The 20,443-nt window shown below is 38.1% G+C and overlaps 1 protein-coding gene across 5 annotated transcripts in view; it reads right to left on the reverse strand.

Moving 5' to 3' along the window:
* The window catches only part of SLC39A10 (solute carrier family 39 member 10), a 96,633-nt gene that overhangs the window by 27,300 nt on the left and 48,890 nt on the right, over positions 1-20,443 (reverse strand). For 3 of the 5 annotated variants that reach the window (XM_042783912.1, XM_042783910.1, XM_042783909.1), the window contains exon 1: positions 16,733-16,892. The exons of 1 other annotated variant lie outside the window; for it this stretch is intronic. The gene's annotated coding sequence lies outside the window, so the exon portion shown is untranslated. Of the gene's footprint in view, positions 1-12,361; positions 12,612-16,732; positions 16,893-20,443 lie in introns of those variants that run through there. One more of the 5 variants, XM_042783911.1, reaches the window with a different exon arrangement.

Raw genomic sequence — 20,443 nt, forward strand, 5'->3', positions numbered from 1 at the left:
TTAGAATCCATTTTAATTTCCTAAAATATTAGCTTGATGTTTTGCACTTAAGTACTTGCAACCACATTAGCACACCAAAAAAAAAATATATATATAAAAAAAATCTCTTGAAAGCTCCTATAGCTGCAACAGGTTGACAGAGAAAAGGAATCAGAGGATGAAAAGGAAAGTGATACCTTTTAATGACTTTATAGAACAAATAAATGAGTTAAGAGAGAAGACTGGGGAAAACATTTTTCCTGTTAACCTCTACAAATACAAGAGATGAAAATTCACTTTTCACTGGAGCTTCAAACACTTGCAAGATTAAGGGAAAAAAAAAAAAAAAAGCTGAACTCTCTTTTGCAATACTGACCCAGTTACAAATGTAAGATCAGAATAACATCTGTCAAATGGATGCATCTGCATCAAAATTTATTCCAGGGATATCAGGCATGTCCATGGGTAATCACTGCACACTACTGTTATATTTCTATAAACAACTGTTCAAGCATCAGTCTAGAATGACCACAGTTTGTCTCCAGTTCAATCACCTACATTCTGGTTACTGATTTAAGGGCTGTGATAAACCTTTTTAGTATTTTAGTAAGTAATTTAGTATGATGCGTTCATCCCCAGAATTTAATGAAATATTATTATCATACAGTCTTCTTCACTCAGACACTCTAAATTATTTAAGGCATCCTTAATGTTCTTATAAATACATCACTGGGATTAGTAAAGAAACATTAACAGCACCTCAAAGCACCTCCCAGAAGCTGTTTCCATTCTCCTTTGAGGAAACAGGTAAGTACAGAGTTGTTACTGGTAGAGAAGAAAGAAACAGGTTGTAAGTCTTTATCACTGGACTGAGTCAACTCTCAGATTGTATGACCGTCTAGAAAATCATTCCATAACCTTTAAATAAAGAACATATGCTCTTTCTCACACAGGCTGAGAACCTGGGCTGACTTACATCATCCCAGTAAGCAGAAACATTCTGGCAGTAAGTAAAGGTACTGGATCAGGAATATGGCTGGTGACAGATCAACAGAACTCCACATTTCTGTAGGAATATGCTTATTTTCATCAACTGGGGATTTACAATGCTGAATGTTACTTAATGTGAAGAGCAGGTTCAGGATCTGGAATAAGCAGTTAAGGCACATGCAAGACAAATGAAAGCCCTGGGAGAAAGACAAACTTATATATGCTTGCACAGAAGACAGCAGCAGCAGGTAAGTACATGCAATATACTGTAATGCTCTAGCAAATTATTCAGTATCTTTTAACTCCAGTTTCTCAGTAGTGAATGCAGCATGTCAAGTTTAAGTAAAATTCAGTTACTCAAAGGATACTACTTTTGTAGGTAAGACAACTTTTCTTCCCCTTTTCCACATAATAATAATATAACCAGAACAAGTAAAGTCAAGTTATTTTCATTTAAATGAGCATGATCCAGACTAAAATATCTCTACCAGGAAATTCATGACTAAAGCATGATCATAATCCTCTTCACAACCTCATGATCTTTCTCATGTGACTGTCTCATACAATACTAGTAATACATTACTTTGAAACTTTAGTCATGCATCCCTAATTGTTGTGTTTAGCTTTGAATGCTACCTTTTCTCCGTGCCCTAATAGTTAAAATAATTTGTAACCTATGATCATGATTCATTGCTGAAATACAAGAGCTGAGCATTATCAGAAAAATTTCAAAATCAATTAGATGTCTCATTAATTTCATTTCAAGTAGTAATAACCCTAGCTCAATATTTTTAATCTACTATATAATCTTCTGTATCTTTTAACGTAATTCTTATTGCGGAACAAGGATGCATACAAAACAAATGTATCCATCATAAAAAGTCTCAAATAGAACAAGCACTAAGAGCTGATTATTTGTTACTTTTTAAACAAGCATCATTTTTCTCTAGGCAATAATAAATAGCTGTCATCATTAACTTGTCAGGCAGTATTCGTATGTGTAAAACACCAGAAAGCTATAGTCCAAATTCTATAAATTTCAGTGGCACAGACTTGTATATAGCTGATCTCAATATAAGAACATTAAGACTCTCAAATCCCTTCAAGAGAAAATGGATGGGCAGCTTGAGGACAAGGCTACACCAAAGATTCTGCCTATTATTGCTGTCAGCCTTTGCTTTATTTTATTCACTCATTTGATTCCCTGTTGCCTCCCCTCCTTCCCTCCATAGCTCAGTAACAGTCAGGCACCCAATGAGGGGAGGCAGCAGGGAAAACACTTCCTAGCTATGTGATGGGTAGGACACTACATCACCCGTAGGCCAGAGCTGGAAATAACAGCACCTACTACGTTTCGCTGAACTGCAAACAAGAACAAGACAAGTCTTTCAGAACACACTCAGGCAGCGGGACAACCCCTCCCTAAGTCAAGCTGCAAAGTTAGAACAAATGTGTAAATTTACAGTGGATAAGATAAATAGTCCTGTCACACCAAGTGAGGTTTCAGAAATTGCACACAATGCTGTCAAATGCATCCCCTTGCTTCCTCATCCATCAGTGCAAGCAAATCATTCATACTAAATGCAGTACTGACTGCATATCCATATACAAGGTTTTTAAATCAGAGGCTTCAGGTCAAAGTACCTGAGCAGTACATCAGCAAAGAGTTATCCTTTCTGTATGGAAAACTCACAGTATTGCTACACTAAGCCACTGTCTGCCTATGGTGTTTCATGTATTAAACTATATGCACCTCTGATGAAAGTTGGGGGGTTTTTTACAGCCTTTTTCATTCAATTTCCACCGGATTCCTGAAACTTCTTCATAGTGCCTACTATTTCAACTGTTCTTCTTATATAGCTCTATATTTTTGAGAAGACTTCATTTAAAGCCTGGAATATGAACAAGGGTTTGGGGGACATTTTTGGGTTTTTATCATCAGCAGTTTCACTGAAACTAGAAAACTAGCTCATTAGTTAGGCTTTACTTAAAACAACAAATGTTGATTCAAATTACGTCGTCACACAAAATTCAAACTGAATTGAAAGTCACACATCTACTACTTTGGTGTTTGCAACCAACTACAGCATTTTTTGGTAGTGTACAACACTGACTAGGATATTTTATGTGCCCAACTTCCTTACCACAACTCTTTTTTCTGTCTGCTCCCAACAGTTTTAATAACCTGAAATATTTGTAAGATAAATGCACTGGATTTCTCTCCTTCCCATGCTCCTTCCCAGATTATTTGAGTTTCTCTCCCTCTTTGTTCAACTTTCTTTCCTTGTTTTCTCTGAAGAAAAAAACAAAAAAAAGGACATTATATCTACAGAAGAGGTCTTTGAAAAATATCTTTGACTCCAAGTAGTTACTCAGCTTGAATGCCACAGTAAGTATAGTGCCTTAGCAAGATTTCATGGGCAACCAGAAGTTTCACACCAAACAAAAATACCAAACACATGCTTCAGCTAAGATATGAGAGAACTGAGAAACACAAAAGGTGTTAAAATAAAGACAAAGCAGTATTCTTACCAAACTAAGAAATTCTCTCTGCTCAGCACCAGAAAGTTAGGCATTTATGTCATTCATTCCTATTAAGAACTGCTCAGAGGGACAGCTCTGTGAGAAATTACAGGTTTTTTTAAAGAGAAATATTTTCTTGAAACAAAGCTACTGACTACATAAAGACAGTTTTTCTTACAATTCCTAAAAATTTAAATTCTTTCTTATATTGCAGGTATTTACTCTAATGTACATGCAGGACAGATGTCTGCAGCCCCACCACCACTTCCACTCCAGCAGCTGTGCAATATTTCATACTAATATTCAGTTCAAAAAAAGGCTACAATCTGAAAATCCAAATGAAGCTACTCTTTATTTACTAAATTTCAAGTTTTTAACAAATGCCAGAATATAAAGTCCTATTAATTTAGCACATATTTTTAAGACAAACTTTTTAAAAAAATTATTAATGTGAAATTAACATATTGCTGTTACTGAAAGACATTTTAAGAAAGCCGTAAAGACATTTAATTACATAATAATCTCTTTGCCTTATCAGTCTTAAACTGACATTAGCTTCTGGATATACAAATAAAGAAACAAGCTACAGACCTAAAAAGTTACAATTAATAATTTCTAACTTCAGTTCTCACCCATCTCCTGTACTTTCTTCCCTCTTCAATTTCAGTGAAACAGGTTTGTGGATTTAAGTAAAACTCATTCATTTGAAAATCTACAGCCCAGTAGGAGGGGCACTTTGTAAGAACAGACCATTAACTAATTGATCCAAGTCATATTTGCTAAGTTAATACCAGATAAGATTTAAATAGTACAGAAAGCATTTATGCATAACTGAACACATCATGAATTTTTTTTAAAAATCTGAAACGTGAAGTATTTGAAATTCCAAAACCCATGCATACTAGAAAAATATCTTAAACTAATACGGTAGCAATCTACTAGCTCAGTTATTCAGAAAGGGGCATTTATTTTATTTTGAATTGAAAAAACCCTATACAGTCTTCTTCAAAAGAAGTTATTTGCAAGAAATTGCCGAGTACAGGATCCTTCTCAGAGCTCAAAATAATATAAAAACATAAAAACAGTTGGAAATTCTTAGGTATTAGTTCTGCTTACCAAGAATTACTTTTCAGTCTTTCATATATAAACTGCATGTAGTCCATAAAACATCTATTTATGCACAAAATAGATAATGGAGCTGGTTTGATTTTGTGCCAATATTCTACTGTTCAATTAAGTCTTATTAAGATATTAGTGCTTGTAAGCATGAAATACTTGAAAAGATGAACCAGTTACACCTGCATTTTAATATTTTTTTTTCTACTGAAAGTAAGCAAATGTTCTTGTTAGAACCAAGGCTGAAGTTCAACAAATATTTTAAGATGGTGTTGTACTTGGAGTAGCAGTCCTGCCCTCCCCCAACGCTTCCTTCATTCACTCCCATTCCCACAAAACCATTTTTGTATACCAGCACATTTGTTTGCTGATCTGTTCACTGTGCAGCTGTACAACTAGATTCTGCTTAAAAATAGCCTAGAAAAAGAAAAAAAGATCATTTTCAAGGCAGATTACTTTTCCTATCTGGTTCATTGTACAGCTGCACAAACACGACAGTCCACACAAAAATGATCTGCCTTGCTTTTGGTGGCAACACCAGTTTACACATTTGGTTGATCTGCAACCTAACAGAGAATTTTGGCTATAGCACAAATAAAACAACTGGCCACCTCAAAATGTACTCAAATAACATTGGAAAAACAGCAGTGGACCAAATTCCTACTGAAAGCCATTTGAGACTAATTTCTCCAACTTTCCCTTCAACACAGAATAGAATAATGTTTGCAATACAGTGTTAAAAACGGTTGCAGTATTTTTACTCTTCCTATAACATAAATCACTGTACCTATTTCATCCTTGCACAACATTAAAATACTTGCAGTATGTTAAAAGGCATTAAAGGCATCTCTTTGATATGTGTTTAATTCCTACACTATTACAATAAAAAACTCTCTACCACAGCTACAATCCAAAAAGGAATTATGCATGCCTACCATTAAGCTGATGATTTCTCTCACTTAAAAGAAGAAAAAAAATTACAAAAGCTATCAAGTACAGAAGGCCATTGAAAAATGGGACTAAGGCATATTTCTTGTATATGTGCTATGTTAAATTAGTGTCTGGTGGATTATTACTATTAAAGTCCATTTCTAGAATTTAGAGGTTGTAAATTTTTTACTTGACAACATATACCACTGATTCAAATCTGTATTTTAAAATAGATTTAATTAATGAACCACCTTCACAGACTTTTATAAGGCCCTCTGTCAACATGTCACGCCAATTCTTCTTAGCAAATTCATTCTGTCAGAGTACGAATCAAGAGAAAAAGAACACATCTGCCTTTTCCTATAGGTGTAAGGTAAATTTGGGAGACAACAGGCAGCTATTGGAACCACTCACATCTTGACTTAGCGGACTCCCAAAGCTGTCTTTGTGCAATAATTGTGGGAGACAAGTGTTCACAAAGACATCTCGGCAGATTCAGAGATAACACTTAACCAGTCTGGCAGATGACATAAAACAGTCGTATGTATTTCAACAGGCAGATCCACCAAGAAAATGCCTAGCTGAACCAAAATGTGTAATTTCCACCACATTCCAAGTAAGACTTCAACAGAAGTCATGACATTGCCTAGTTCTCATTTATTTTAGCCAAGATTATTGTTAAAGATCTACATGGCTACCCACGACAGGTCTGTATAATTATCGAGGCAACCACTCAAATGGATACAAATACTGAGTGGCTTCAAAAATCACTCACCATGAACTACTAACCTTTCTTAATAAGATATTAGAGCAACTTTGAAGGGACAGAACTATAAGGCAAACTAATGAAAATGTAGTATTTATATACTTAATATTAATCTTACTGTAAGATTTTAGAGACAGAAAAGGGGAAAGGAAGCACAAGCCTTAAAGTCTTAATCTAAAATGCAAGCAGAGATGTCTTCTTGGTCCATCAAATTAAAAATACCGATGAGCTAAACTGAAATCTTAAAAATACCATTATGTGTATGTACATCCCTGTGTCCATCACCTTGCAAGTGCAGGTACATTCTAATAGCAACACAGACAAGCAAGGACAGATATTACAGAAAGTGAGATTGTGTTACCAGTTTTTCAAACAATTAGATATATCTAACCTAGACTATGTTGTGTAGCATTATAATTTGATCTATTATCAGTTCCTGGCTTTTAGGGTAACTATAATTTGGTACCTTCTTCTTCTAGTAACTCTCCTAAAATATGGATGCTCCCCTATCATTCTCCTTAGTGTCACCATGTCGTCTTCCTTTCACTATAATTTTAATTATAAGGATTTTCTGGATTACTGCTGATTTGGTTCAATATTGTTGTAGTAACCACCCTTCTCAGTGGGGTCACTAGACCATTAATGTTTCCTATGATGCTCCTGAATCATTGACATCTTTCATCTTCATTGATTATTGTCTTCCCCTGGTATGGGGGCTTACTTCATTTTATGTGATTCTAATACTCCTCAAGGCTCTGTGTAATTTCTATAACCCATTTCTGTAAAGAAAGAACATTTATCAGGAATCCACTACTTTGATACTTCCTCTCAATTACATAAAATCTGTCAATTTTAGTTAATAAGAAAGTGAACCAACTTCTTGTGATTTTTCCAGTATTAAACTTTAAAATTGTTTCTACTGTCATACTATGGTACAAGAAACACTTGTGGGTGGTTTTTTGTTTTTGTTTTGTTTGTTTGTTTGTTTGGGTTTTTTTTTGTTTAAAGAAAAGAGCTACTTGACTTCTCTAACCTTTAACACAAGTGATCAACAAATCAGCAAGTGAACAATAAATCTTGAAACAAATCCAGTATTTTGGACGAACAAGACCATCCGACTAATCAAGAGGCACATGCTGCAAAGGGTGACGTAAAATATTTGTAGTTTGTCTCTTTTTGATGACTAGAATTGGGTTGGCAGCCTACCACTGAACTTATGGGTTATCAAATTTCTCAAAGAAAGATATTTTATGCTCTTTGCCACTGACAGCTGAAACCAAAGGAAAACTGGGCTCTACCTCTAAAATCAAAGGGTCAATAGTCAGTTGTGACTGTTATTTCACAGGTTCAGCTTCAAAAATATTTCAGATTCACAGAACATAAGCACGAGTTTCTGCAACAAACACTTTATTATTCCATGGAGAGTGGAGTCAACATTTTCTGTTAGAAATAAGGTCTCTCCTTCCCTCTCCTTTTGCTACTGCAATTTATAGGACATCACCCTCTTCCAGAGTCTGCTGAGCACGTCATAGTCATATTACAAAATACTTGGCTGTGATCATATTAAAGCTATCCAAAGTAAATACATTATGTGATCAGGGTCGCAATATTTTCTACAAAATCCAGCCAACTAAACTACTGTACTTCAAATTACATGTTTAACTAATTAACAGACTACAAAACAAAACTTGTGGCAGAAGTGGACTTAAACCACCAGGGTAAACTGACAGAAATCTATCAAACTGATACAAATTCATCAAACTTAAAATCTAGTGGAAGAACTGGTTAAGAATCAAGACAGTTACAGTCCATCTACACCTCCAAACTTACTTTTAGTATCTAAAATAGATCAGTTTAAGATATCATTAAACATAAACAGTATGAAAGTTTAATCCTGATAACAGACAAGCTTTTGATTCCAGGTAGCCAAAGCTGAAGATACATAAACATTTGTGTGCCGTAAGAGTGTGAGGCTTTAGTTTTATTTCTAGATGCACAGCAGCTTCTTGTTAATCCACTGATCCTCTTCATAGCCATTTAAGTTTTTATGACAACTAGTCACTAGAATAACATGCTGTCGTCTCGCAGGCCACCTCATCGCCAGGTTAAGCAGCTGAAATAATTCCATAAATAGGTTGGCTATTTGGCACTCAAACCTATATTTGGCATCCGTATCTAGCTAATGCTATACCACAGTCCCCAGTCAGAGAAGTTTTCAATATTGGGGGAAATCTCACAAGCTGATGCCAGAATAATAAAGGTTGAAATACCTTTTTTTATAAATTTGGCAAGGCTAACCATGTGTCTTATCTTTGGCCAACATAACTGTATCCTGAAAGCAACAAATAAGCAAAAATACTAAAAAGTATTTTCCTGTCTGATAAGCTAAGGGCATTATTTAGAAATTTCTGATTAAATTACATGTACCTTCTAGTATTCAGCTTTACCTTTTATAATGTAAATGCAATGTTTAAAAAGTATATTACTAGTAATAGGACTGTGAGGTAGATCTCGCTTTGCTTATTGTCAAGGAAGGTAGAACCAAAGCAAACCATAACTGCATGTACAGAATAGAAAACAGCAGAGCACATAAAGTATCATTTCAGTATTTCACTATTACTCAATCACTGCTTGGAACTACTGAATGACATATTTGATAAGATATGGGGAAAAATTCATTTCAAAAATGTATTTTTTCATAGTTAAATACATTCCTTCTATTTGAAGAACAATGTACTCCTCTCAATGTTTCCCTCTGCAAATATTTTGTTTATAAAATGTAAGTAATCTTTTAACTTTCATGTCCACATTCTGAATTCATTGTTAACAATTAAGGCAAGAGAGAAAAAACTCTGAGAATTTTCCCTACAAAAGTGACAATTTGCTTTTTTCAATTTTATTACTATTTTAAAAACTCAGCAGCTGTACATTGCCTAATTCCAAAACACCATTTTAATTTGTCTACAGTCCAATTAACAAAAAAACACAGTAAAATATTATACCATACGTTTTTAAGGGGTTCCTGGCTTAAACTATATGGCAATTAAACTATGAGAAGTATTCCTATGCATTAAAGGCCAAAAAGTACCATAATAATACACTCTTTCATTAGACAAATGCAGCCACTGACAAAACAGTAGTTTCTACGGGAAATACAAGACAAAGTATGGTCTTCAAAGACAGTGGAAGTATTTTTACATCACCTAGCATAACTGTTTACTGCAACTAATTTAACCACAAAGTTTGATACAAAGAAAACAGAAGTACTAATAATTTGCTATAGTTTCTGCATTCTTATTAAAGCATCTCATCTTAATCCATTCTTTAAGAATCAGCATAAAACCTCCACACTCCTCTCCCTACTATTGAACATACATATTTAGCAAAAGCCAGCATGAGAATATTGCCCGGGGCCCCTAGAAGTTAACTTCTACTGGGACCCTGTACCTTACTCAGCAAGACGCAGAGGCATAAATTCAGAGTACACACCTTACAAAACTCAATCTCTTACTTGTAGTACAAAGACAGTAACTGTGTAAAAAGGCAAGTTTTAGCATGGGAATAGATTTAGGCTGTTTTTCTTCAATAACATGCAAACAAAATAAAAGTCTAGAATATATTACAAGCATTAAGAAATTAGCTATGAGCATATTACAATAAAAACCGAAATTTTATATATACATCCTGCTGCAACTACTGTATATTTACTGAATATATGGTACAAAACTTGAGACTGTACAAGACCGGACAATTCAAGCACTGTTAATATAATACAATGCCTCTGCTAGATGATTGTCTCAATGTGCTGTTCAGAACAGGAATGACGGTAAGTCTATCCTGTTTACATCTCATATCAGACATCAAATAAATGGGAATACTTTATTTTTAGCATAAAAATGTAGCAGTACAAGGCTACCACATTATTTGGACTGCAGTCAAGTAGCACATTTCTTAAGTTTTAATGTAAACTAGTACAATTTAGAATTGTACTTTTACGCTGAGATATTGTCTTCGATAGACATTCAGATCAGCAATAAATAAAATGCTTCTATGTTCTGCAAACAGAACTAGCCAATAAATGTGGCCTAAATGATATGGTTTGCATTTCATGGAGTGAGAGTACTTATCAAGGTTGTAGAGCCCTGATGAAAAGAGGTCCTTCTTTACAGGAATGGATCACAGAAACTACGTAGAGCCTTGAGAAGCAATAGAATCATCAGTTAAAACACAGAGTATGATATTCCACTTGACAGTAAAGAAGCTCTTCTGGACTGCTCTGTACATGATAGGAATGAAGTAATATCTACAGTGGTAAAATAAGACTTAGTCAGACTTAGATGCATACCTGCTCACTATTTGCCCTTATAAGAAACACTCAGTTGCGGCATTGTTAGTTATTTTGCAAGGTGAGTTAAACTCACCTTTCAGTTGACCAAATGACATATGGTTACTATCACGAACAACCTTTGAACCAGTCATCCTAGGATACAGTGCTACTCAGTCTTACTTAAAATGCAAATCAATATTAACAAGGATATAAATATTACTCAAAAAAAAAAAATCCACATCAGGAATCAGTTGCAAAATGCCTATTTAAGGAGACTACCTTGGAGATTACATATATTTTTTCCAGTTTTGCTTTGATACTCTAAACTAAGTATGGCTACACACTATCATCAGCAATTTGCTGGGTTAAACAAGGAACTATTTAAAGATATTCAATCAGCAGGTGTAAATCAATTATCATTTAGTTATCCTTCAGAATTCAAGGTATTATTTTTGCCCATTAATAATCATCACACTTTAGAAATAAAAAATGCAGCTGTAATAAAAATGCAAAAAGATCAGTTTATGAATGCGGTACAGCTCTGGTAATCTTGAAATATCTATCTCTATATATAAACTGGATGACAGCACGTATCTGTAATTCATATTTTATTATAGTGGTCTTTACTAGGAGCTGTGATTGTAAACTATTTCTGAAGTGTTTATAACCTACATGCAGAAACACTCCACAAAGTGTCTGCTGAGTATATTTATAGTTTTATGCAAAACCTGCAATCTTGCATAAAACTTTTTGTACATTCTTAATGTGAAGAACTTTTTACCCCACATATGCATTTTATCTCACAAAAAGACTAACCTCAGAAATACTTTTAGAGGACTTCATTTGATTAATAAGATTCAGACGTGATCATAGTCATTAACTTCCAGTATGATGCAGACTTTATCTCAATTCTAGATTGGTTTAGCTACCTAGCATCAATGACTTCAAAGGTAAGTCTCTTTGGCACTTAAGCACCAAATGGAATGCTTACAGAATACAATTTTCTGTACCACTTAACAGTTCAGAAGCTATAGACCTCAAACTCCTTCCTAGTTAATATTCCACATTTTGTACATATGTGACTGTCAACACACAAGAAAAAGAGGCGTAGGTTTCTATAGCAAACTTCATCATAAGACTACAGATATATTCCTCAGAAGTGAAAACAAGATATCTCTTAGGACTGCTTAAAAAAAACAAACAAACAAACAAACCAAAACAACAAAACATGCAAAACAAAAAACACAAAACAAAAATGAAGCTGCCAAAAAACGAACCTGGAGATTAACTTTATTAATTTTCACTGCCAAAAATTTCTAATAAACACAAACTGATCCACAGCTTGCTCAGTTCATTTTGCCGATGCTCAGGATCTGTTCAGGAATATTTCTTACTCTGTTGATGTTGTTGAAAGAGCACCAGGAACAGACAAATATACCTAGATTCAGGCTCTCCAATAGACAATGCAGTATAAATGCTGTAATAGGTCCATCCGTTTCAGTAGCAGTCTAATTTTGCATTAGTAAAACCAGCAGATTTTCTTCACTCTCATCCTACTGCTTTGGAAAGCAGCAAGCTATAGAAAACATGATAGCCAGATGAGAATAAAGCTCCTAGGTCATCAAAAGCTGAGAGAGAGAAGACAACAGCTGAGACATTTCTACTCTAGAGCAACAGACAAAGAAGTCAGAAAATGAAAAAAGAGAAGATGAGGCAGCACAGTGCAACACCTAGAAGATGAGAACATTTCCAGTGTAATGAACCGTGTCCTCCAGCATGGGTACAACATCCTACATAGAATTTCAACATTCCTCCTTCTCCCAAGTTTTTGAGACTGACATCAGGAAACCATCATCTTCCCAGTCTTTCATGCTGGCTTCCAGCTATTTTGGGTATTAAAACCTCTATGGGGTTTGGATTATCACAAGAGGTAACAAAACACAGGTAACTTCTTTTTTAACTTCTTTACTCCTCACATTTCTATTAAATAAGAAAAAAAAAATGGAGAAATTACACTTATGCAATATTAAACAAAAAAAAATATGGAGAAATTACACTGATGCAACAGCACATAAAATATTATAAATAGATGGACTGATGCAGCATATACCCTTCTTTCCTTTAGATTACGATGTAGGCAGGACATGGTTTCCAGCATTTCAATCAGTTTTTGAAAGTTAAAAAACCCATTTGTTTTTATTAGCTTTGCCTAATTGGTACACATTTCCTTTCAGGTGTATTTCAAATAGTATCTCAGTTGCAATTTAAGAATGACCTGAAACCAATCTAAATTCTTTCTGCATCAGGTGTTACTTCAGGACTTTATCAGCAAGCTAAAATTACTAGTTCTCATTTAAGATAACATCACTAGCCCACCCCCAAAGATGAATACTTTTCATATGATAAAATTTTTAAATAATTGTTCTCTAAATTAAGTTGGACTCCCACAGAAAAACAGGAAGTTGTACCGATTTTCTTCACATTAGAAGAATAGAAAATGCCCCCCCAAAGGCATTAATTCTTAGTACTCACGGAACTCTCTTTGCACCTAAAGCTCAATTCTGTGAAAAGCATACCTACGCAAGGAACAGAAGAACTGCGATTAAGCTTTCCTTCTTTGAAACTTCTACTGACATTTTAAAACGTGTTAAGAAAGAAAGTCAGGATACATTCATCTGACAATTCTGAAAACATGCTATAAAATAGCAAACGTTCTGAGAGTTGACAGTCAAACTGTGAAGAAAATGGAATGAGGTTTTTCTTGTTCTGATATCATTTTCATTGTTGACACATGCAGTAATGCCTGTCCATCCCTGATTTTGTAGAATAGATTGTAAAGATGCCACAATGTTTCCACTAACTTTTATCACAGTGAAGCATCGAATCTTAACTTACAGGAAGACTTTCATGAAGCTTAGCTTTTAAGTAGCTTGTATAATTTTAATTCAGTAATTCCATCTGATGCAAACACAGAACTGTTTCCAAATCCAGACTGATTTATCAAGTGCCTATCATATGTTCAAAATAAACTTCCACTTCAGTAAAAACTGTGGCAGAGACAGGAATAAGTCATTACAATAGGCACAATCATGATCAAACAACATTAAAACTGGACAGTCAAAGCAAACAAGTCCAAACATACATCCTTTGGGAAGGAATACACCCAAGTCCATGGAATCTGGGCACCACTTAAAAGTTTCTTCCTACTTGAATCAGCCACAGCTTCGCAGAAAATGTGTTATGAACAGAAGTATCAAAATTACAGTTGCTTGAATTACTTAGTGAAGACCACAAAGGAAATCAATACCAGGCTGAATATATTAATTTTTCCATGTGTATACATTTATCTTATTTGTGTAAGTCAAACTTCACAAAAAGTATGTTCTCTTATGAAGGTTCCTACTGAATATTCAAAATGAATGGTTTATTGATGTGTAAGGCTAAAGTACCACATGCTCTCAATACTCTCCCAATGACTTCAGGATAGAACTCTAGAAGGTAGATATTGTTACAATGTTACATGAATGTTAGTTTGAGATCACTAATTAAAAAGGAGTATTTCAAAGCACTGTAGTAGAGGAAGGTCAGCTTTTTCATGTGAACTTTCTGGAACATGCCTGAATTACCCTGATGATCCAACTTCTCTAGATTTGTGTTTTGGTTTTTTGTTTTTGTTTTTTTTTTTGTTTTTTTTTTTTTGTTGGTTGTGTTTGTTTTTTTTTTTTTAATGGGAGAAACAAACATCAAGACAGCTAAACCTGTATGTATATTAGTGCCATTTTAAACCACAATTTTCCAGTAATTGCATTTTATGACTGACTGGATACATACTCCAAACTTAGTACCTGGTTTTTATTTAAGCCAACCAACCTGGAAAGCACAAAGACTTACATGAAAGCAAGGAATATTAATTAAAACAAACCTAATTGTTTTGGAGATTTTTTTTTTTACATAGGCAGAATCTCCTTTCATGTTGCCTATTCCACGGACGTTTGTGCACAATCCTGCTACATCCACCCTCTGTGTACACACCCCCATGTAGAACTGCCACCTTTACTCTCATAAAACATACACAATTAACTCAGTCTATATACAGGCCCTATTCCCTTTTAGAAATAGATTGCTTGGCTGCATACTTTTTTCCTCAAAAGCATACAAGTGTTGAAAGTAGTTTAAAAAGAAGCACTACAGGACAATACCACCAATTCTGACAGTTATTTTAGAACAAAAATCTAGTTAGAAAAGTCTATTATCATGCCAGTCTCAATGTTCTTGGGAACCACAGAACTTTTTCACGTTATTTTCTTACATTATCATACCAAAGTATTTGCCTAATAAGTAACCACTAGTAAGTTTAATTCTTGCTTTGAAGTAGTGTGTCTCACCAGTCCACACAGAATATCTATTCCCCTCCGCATCTAATTAAAAGCGCATTTTTAAGTGAAGGAAAATCCAAGTGCATTCTCTGTTAAAATAAGACTTTTAAAACCTAACAGGATATCTGTTTTGTATAGAAATAGATTTCTATTTTTATGTCATTGTATCGGTTACAACTACCCAAAGGGACACTAGAACATAACATCTGCAACAACCCGGGAATTCATTTTGTTAACTAGATGGCAATTGCTTCCACATTTCTGAAAACTAGGCCTTTCATTGTGTGTTTCTCAATGCTGCACCAGGCTTCACGTCTGACAGGTTCCCTTAGTGCTATGGTACGGCATCCTATCTTAATAAAATAAATGATGGTTACTTAAAGACATACAGTGTTTAAGTGCTAGAAACCATAATTATTTCTCACTCAGGAAACTCTTGCTCAGACACAGGAGTTTAAGAGCTAGCAGGTAAAAACAGTTCTACAGAAGCCTCCCAAAAAAGACGAAGATAGCTAAAGATTTTAAAGAATAATTTTATTCCAAAGTTTCAGCATTACGTATATGTTTCCAAAGGATGCAGCACAAGCAGCATAAATAGTCGAGAACAGTAAATCAATTCCTTTCACTCATGATTTCTGTGTACTGGATACTACAGCCAGTGACAAGATCTCCTGAACCTCTCTTACCTTTGTTTAAGGTTATGTGCAGGTTACAGCGCAAGTGCAATTTCTGCAGTTAACGCTAACTAGGAACTTCAAGCCAAGCAAGATTTAATCGCGGCAGCTTGTCCATCATCCGCGATCACCGTATCGCCCCCGAATAAACATGGTAAAACACCACGGGCGTCCTTCGCTGACACGCCACCCGAGCTCACCCTCTCCCGCACCCCCCCACCCCCCGGGACGCGGGTCTTTGCAGCACCCCTCGGTGCGAAACGGTTAGGGGCAGCACCCTCTGCCTCCCCCGGGGCGCTCCTCCCCACAGGAAGGGTGCGAGGGGGGAAACGGCGGCACGGACGCGGAGGAGCGCTGCCTGCAGCGGGGCCCGCAGGGCGACCGCGGCCTCCCCGGGCCGCCCCCCACCCAACCGCCACATCCTGCACACACACACACACAGACACACACACACAGACACACGCACCCCCCCCCCCCCCCCCGCCTTTTCTCTCTCCGCCCAAAACGGCGAGGGTAGTTACAGCCCCGCGGCCGCCGCCACGTCCCAGTCCCCTCGTTAAAGGAGAGGGGGGCGGGGAGGATTTACCTGCCGCATGGTCGACTCAAGAGCAGGAGGAAGAAAGGGGGGGTGAGGGGGAAGGGGGGGGGGATGCGCCAGGGCCGCGGCGGCGCCTTGTGCTCCGCTGCCTCGGGGCGAGGGGGAGGAAGCCGGGCACGGCACCCAACCCCCCCACGGCACCACCACCACCCCCCCCACACACACATACACACGCCGCTCTGCCGGCCTTCCTCGCCCACCCGCGGGTCTCGCCGCCCGCCACGTGATGAGGCTGCCGCGCCACCGCGTCCCCCCCCGCGTGCCGCTCCGCATCCCGGGGAAGGTGGTGTCCGTTACTGCCGGCTCCTTCTCCGTCCGCAGCCCCTGCCGCCCCTCGCCGCCGCCGCCCCCCCCCGCCGCCGCCGCCGCCAGCCCGGGGCCGGCCGCCACCCTCACCGCAGCGCCGGCCGGTTGTGGGGGAGGGAATGTAAACAAATGGGGTTTTATAGCTACCTCACTCGAGTGCCGTGTGCATCTCCCTCTCCGCTCGGTACCAAACCGCCGCGGCGCCTCCTCCTCCTCCTCCTGCAGCTCCTGCCGCCGCCGCCGCTACGCTATTCACCAACCGCGGCTACGCCAAGCCCCGTCGCCCTCTCCACACTCAGGCCTTACGCACCCTGCGGATCTGGCTACACGCGCGTCCCCGCAGCCCGCTTCGCCCAATGCGGAGCCGCTTCCTCCCCTTCCCCCCTCCACCGCGGGCTACGAAAATGGCGTAGCGCCCCCCCCGCGGCGGCTTGCGCTCATCACTCCAGCGCTGGGAGCGGGCGGGCGGCCGGGGCGGGGAGCTCGGCGCGGCCCCGGGCGGCACCCGGGGGAACCCCAGGCCCAGGGCCTTGCGGGGGAAGCGGAGCCGCCGCCGCCGCCGGTGGCCGCCGGGGCGGAGGAAGGCCTGGGCCTCTCGAGCCGGGGCCGGGCCTCGGCTGCCGCCTCTGCAGCCGCGGAGCTGCCCGGGCCCCGCCGGGCTGGGGAGGGGGGGGCGGCTCGGGGGCGAAGGGGTGCTGCGTGGGTAGAGTTTGGCATTCCTACCGAGAACGAGATGCGTATTACCACCACCACCCCCCATTTATTTAACTCCAGAAATTCCCGTCAGGCTTACTCATGAAGTAAAAGCAAAACCTATTTATCTAAACGCTAAACATCCCCCTGCTTTGAGGTGGCGCCCCTCATCACGATACAGATGATTCCTAAACAACAGCTATCGACCAAAAAAAAAAAGCCGAAAAAAGCAACGCCTCATGTAAATTAAACCCCTTAAGTAGAACAACACTGAGAATCAGTAGACATCTTGGTTTATAACGCAAGACCTACAATATGTAGCAGGCCTTCACATCAAATACTACTTTAAACTGCCAATTTATTTTGTAATGGTTATTTATAGGAAGTATGTTCAAAGGCTGAAATACAGTTGTAGGAACATTTCAAATAAGTTTTAGGCTGTTTCATTTTTCTTTCTGAGAAATTTGCACACAATTTTCACCACATTTTCCTCCAATAATAACTGATGTTTCCATAGCTGGCTTCAATCTACAAGCAAACCAATCTCCCCCCTATCTGTTAATGAGGCATGCAATTTTCTTTCAAACTCTTATATTACTGAACTAATTCACTTAATCCTTTCTAAACTTGTCCCTTTGTTAAACCAGATGAATCACACTAGCACTTACCCTAAATCTGGCCTGGCAGAGCCAAAATCCAATCCTATCCATAGTCCTATCTCAACCCAAGCCTTACTCCATGGTTATCCACCCTGATAGTCTCCCAAAGTCATTATGTCAATTTTTGCTTGGTGGCATATCCCTAGAGAACAAAACTGGTTTAAAATACTAAAAAGGTAAAGGATTAATAGTGTCTGTTTAGAAACCAAAAGAAAGTGTCTGTAAGACTCCAGAAACCGTGTAAACATCAGACTGAAGTCACAGTGCAAAAGAAAACCAGAGTTAAATTTTCTAGATATGATGAATATTCATTATAATGCAGATAATGTAACAAACTGATAAAGAAAAGGACATGTTAGACCTATCAAGCAGTCCTGGACCTAAGACTACATCAGCTTTGTGTGTTTTGCTACACCAATCTTCTGGTATATGATGCTGAAACTTTACTGAATTTTTCCAATTACTCCTTGCTTTTCTGCCATCATTTTCGTGTCCCAGTGACAGACTTTCTAATTTCAAATCTCCTTCAACACCTTTTTCTCTCCTTAATATTTGAGGGGAAAAAATAACACCTACACTCCCTCTTTTTTTTTTTTTTTTTCCCCCCAAATATCTTACTGAATCAATCACTAGAATACAAACAATTCTAGTCCAAAAATTTGACCACCTCTGCTCAGGTCAAGTTTTAGGGACTGTTAAAGTGATTGTGAGGTTCTATACCAAACTTGCAGCAGATCATTTGTTCATTGATTTGAATGAGTTTTGCCTCAAAGCAGGTATTTTATCTCTCAGAATTTTCATACAGCAAATAAAATACAGATCTGATTCTGACATTTGTCATTAGACACCTACCACAATTACCACTGTTGATCACTAGGCGTGATTGTTGTTTGGTCTAGAAAGAAATCCACTAAGTACAAAGAATATAAAAAATGCAAAGTTTTGCATCTTCTTCCTTCAGAGTTTTTTCTGAGTGAATTGTACATGGTAACAAAATAGAGTATATAGGGTTTGAAGTTCATTCAGAAAAGCTAATGAGTAATGTAAAAATCTCATTAAAAAAATCAAGAACTCTAGCAAGAGCACTACAATGGATGAATTGAAATTAAGACGTTTAATACAGAAAGGTCATTTAAAATTTCAGTCTCAATAGATTTCATACCAGTTTTACTGTATTTAGAAAAATTAGAAAATTTAGGTAGGTGGGTAAGGAAGCTTTTCTGAAGGCGACTTTGACTTATTGTGGAGGTATTGATGCTACATAACAACTTTCCAGAGATTCACCCAAATAAGGTATGCCAATAAAAAAATCTCTGTATTAGTGGCTTTTCCACGTAGGAGGAGTCATTCTCCTCTCCAGCTGTTACACACTCTAACATGTATCTGTGTATTTTAAAGCCAGAGGGGATCATTCGTAGGCCTGCCAGCACAATGAGATAGACTACCCTTTCCTGTTAAGAAATGAGAGTCTCATTGGTATTTTGAGTTCGGCTATAACCTTTCCAGTTAGTCTGCTGATGGCTTTCTCTTGATACATTGAAAGGCTTGTTTGTACCTAGAATATTTTCCCTATAGTTGTACATTGTATCTTGCAATTAGGTTACTTCTCCCTATTTTTAAACATATCTTTTCATACAAGAACTGCCTGCACATCAATACTTCAAGAAAGTACAAATTTCTATACCTCAGCTTCGGAAACCAAGAACAAAAACTATTGAATCAGGCATTACTGGGGAAACAATGCAGCTGAGAAGCATGCTTCCCTGTAAAGCATGTGAAACAACTTTCCAGTGCTGCAGGGAAGCTGGTACAACAGGGCAGGGTAGCCAGCACTGCAAGAGTGCTGACAGCTTGAGACAACACAAATGGATGCAACACATTCAGACAGACTTTTCAAGCTTCAGACAGAACAGTATGTTACTATACTTTTAGAAGAGAACTGTCTCTTTTTCTCCACTCTCCTCTCACAAGGCACTTACTTGCTGAGTTAACACTGCACAGTACACGCTTGTACGCTGGGCTGCAGGAAGGGAATATATCCTACCAAGTAATGTAGAAGGGCTTGGGGCATAATGCTGCAAAAGCAGATCATGGCTTCTAAGAGGGCTTGTCTCAAGATGGAGTTCTGTCTAGAAGCACATTTCCAGCTCCAGTACAGTGCTACGATCTCTTTCCAGTACCCTGTGGACCTGATGCATTTGGTCAGCAGACCCTAGTTTAGGTCAGCTAGCTGCGTTGGCACAGAAGACAATAAAGTGAAAGACAGGATATTGTGTCGTGCTTCAGTTGTGAGATGCAGGCCTAAGCAAAATGTGTGAGATTGGACAGAATTTGACAGATTTCATATGCTACCTGTCCTCCCTTGTAACAACCCCATTGCATGTGAGGGATAGAAGGTTGACATATATATATATACATACATACACTAAGGTAGTTTGTTTAGAAGCAACTAATTTTCCTTTTTTGAGAATTCAAGTTTTGCTTCCACTTGTGTTATACCCAGTTA

This window comes from Tyto alba, unplaced genomic scaffold, assembly GCF_018691265.1.
Source record: "Tyto alba isolate M040663 unplaced genomic scaffold, T.alba_DEE_v4.0 Super-Scaffold_7, whole genome shotgun sequence".
NCBI classification, from domain to species: Eukaryota; Metazoa; Chordata; class Aves; order Strigiformes; family Tytonidae; genus Tyto; species Tyto alba.